General features: G+C 42.1%; 1 protein-coding gene across 1 annotated transcript in view; it reads right to left on the bottom strand.

Moving 5' to 3' along the window:
- PPM1G (protein phosphatase, Mg2+/Mn2+ dependent, 1G) overlaps window positions 1-2,806 on the bottom strand; it is a 32,455-nt gene that overhangs the window by 10,382 nt on the left and 19,267 nt on the right. The window lies entirely within an intron of this gene.

Genomic DNA, 2,806 nt, shown 5'->3' with positions numbered 1-2,806 from the left:
AGGAGGAGGAGGAAGGAAGAAGGAAGAAGAAGAAGAAGAAGAAGAATAAAAAGAGCCATCACAGATGTATAGAGGAACCTCACTACTATCAAGAAAGAAGAGCCAGGAATGGAGCATGTTCTTTGGACAGAGTTCCCCACACTGAGAACCTCCTACACCCAGGAGACAGAGATGGAACACAAGACTGAGATAGCTGCCAGGCAGAAAAAAGGCAGCAAGAGAAGAGATGACATGGTAAGTGTTTTAGTCCAGAGAGCTACAGTGGGTGAACTGATCTACAACCCCCAAAACAAGAACTAACCACCTTCAGGGCAGGAGGCTTCCTAGAGAAGGATGGGACCTCTAAGCCCTTGCGAGAGGAGCTACAAAGCTTTTAATACTGTCTGAGAAGACCAAAAGTCAAGGGCCAACGAAGCAAACCTATTCTGTGGGGGCCAAGAGCAGCTGGTCTTTAAGAGATCTAAGCTAGCTGGCATGGAGTTAAGAAAGCTTTCTGGTACCTAATAAGGGAGACTCTTGCCTGTATATCTTGTCTATATGCCTGGTCCCAAGCTGTAACCTGTTGATTCTGAGCTAGAATTGTAATCCAGGTACTTCCCACACTATAAAAACAGTGCAAAAGCATGGGTGGTGCAGTAGTTTGACCTCTGTTAACTTCACAAGTAGTTCCATCAAGAACAGCAATAGATATGAAGTCTGACAAGCCCTGCATGCTCTACACCTTCAAAAACCATCCCACAGTACTCATGAATTTCTCTACTATGTTCAAGAATTAGTTGCAATGGGTACACAGAACTCACCAACAATACCGATGATTATAGAATTAGTGCAATTATTTTATCAGGTAAACTTATTTGCCATGGAGTCAGGATCAACTCACAGTTGACCCTCCAGGAGGTTTTTGGAGGCAGTAAATAACATGAGAGGAGACTGCCTACTATCTTCCTCCTGAGGGGCAGCTGGTGAATTAAAATTGTATACTTTTGTGTTTGCAACTCCTTACCATTAGGCCACAAGAACTCCCTCTATCAGGGAGGCAACAGGTTACAATTCAGGTTGAAAACACTCAAGAAATAATTCTTTAATCACAACAGCCTCATAGGAGGTATGCTCAAAAGCAGGTCTCTTCAACCCTCATATTCTGCCCTACTCAAGTTAAGTGTGTCTGTTACAAAGTTCTTTTCAGTTGTAGTAATTATATGCCATCCTCACTCTGCCAATAAACCTCTACCTGAAGACACTAGACTCTAACTCCCCGGGTCAGCAGAAACACCTCCAGCTCTCACATCAGTCTTTTTGGTTCTCCATCACCTCTGTGCTATCTCTTGGCCTTGCTCTATCTCTTCATCTGTTTCAAGCAGGAATCTCTGGCCCAAAGTAGGCACTGTGCTCTCTGCTGCTTCTTTCCTGACGGTGGTGAGATTCCCCTTTACATGTCTGAGTCTGATCGATTTAAACCTGGCAGGATAGCAAAACCAATGCACATGCTAGCATTCCACACACTTTCTTTGCATGTTCTCACACCTTATTTACATTATTAGCCAGCTATCCAATCCCCTTGGTGGGCCACAAACATCTAAAATTTGCAAAATCCTATCTAGAAAAAAAAATCAGAAGAATGTCTATTTGTGCTTTATTGACTATGCAAAGGCATTTGACCATGTGGATCATAACAAACTGTTGCTACTACTGAGAAAAAGGGGAATTCCAGACATTTAATAATGCTCATGTGAAATCTATACCTAGACCAAGAAGTTGTTGTGTGAACAGCACAAAAGAACAGTACATGGTTTAAAATTAAGAAAGCATGTGTCAAGGTGGTATCCTTCCTCTATACCGAATTCAACATGTATGCTGAGCAAATTATTCAAGAAACTAAACTCTTTAGAGAAGCTGAAGAAAAATGGGGCATCAGGATTGGAGGAAGACAATAACTTGGGTACGCAGATGACACCACCTTGCTTGATCAAAGTGAGGATGATTTTAAACACTTCCTGCACACAATCAGAAACTTCAATATGGACTGCATCTCAACGTCAAGAAAACAAAAGTCTTAGCTAGCCACTGACCCAGTAGGCAACATCATGATAGATGGAGAAAACACTGAAATTGTCAATGACTTCATATTACTTGGTTTCACAATGAATATACTTGATACCAGCCGTTAGAAAATCAGGAGACATTGCATTAGGAAAGTCTGCAGTCAGAGACCTCTCCAAACTACTGAGGGACAATGATGTTAGTTTGAGGACCAAAGTGTGCCTGATTTAGACTATGGTCCTTTTCAATCATTTGCTATGCATCTGAGAGCTGGAAAATGAGTAAAGATAACAGAAAAAAACCTGATGCCTTTGAGTTGTGGTGCTGGAGGAGGATATGGAGTATCCCATGGACTGCCAAAAGAACAAATATATCTTCAGAGAAAGTGAAGCCAGGGTGCTCCTTGGAGGCAAGGATGGTAAAGCTTTGTCTTTTATACTTCAGGCATGTTGCTAGGAGAGGCTAATTACTTGGAGAAGGACATCATGCTTGGAAAGGTGGAGGGATGGTGAAGAAGAGGAAGACTTTCAACCCAGGTGATGGACACAGTCACTGCAGCAATGTGCTTGAGTGAATCTGAGATTGTAAGGTTGGCACAGGATAGGACAGAGTTTGGATCTGTTGCTTATAGGGTTACTATGAGTCATACCTGACTAGACAGCCGCTAACAAAAATAACCACCTCGCCTATGCAGTAAAAGCAACAAAGTCAATGATCTGTCATATTGAATAATCCACTCTACCATACTAAAAACTTCTTAAGCATG

Source organism: Elephantulus edwardii, unplaced genomic scaffold (assembly GCF_000299155.1).
Source record: "Elephantulus edwardii isolate Elephantulus edwardi_28Jun2011 unplaced genomic scaffold, EleEdw1.0 scaffold00009, whole genome shotgun sequence".
Classification (NCBI taxonomy): domain Eukaryota; kingdom Metazoa; phylum Chordata; class Mammalia; order Macroscelidea; family Macroscelididae; genus Elephantulus; species Elephantulus edwardii.
This window is presented reverse-complemented; position numbering and strand designations above follow the sequence as displayed.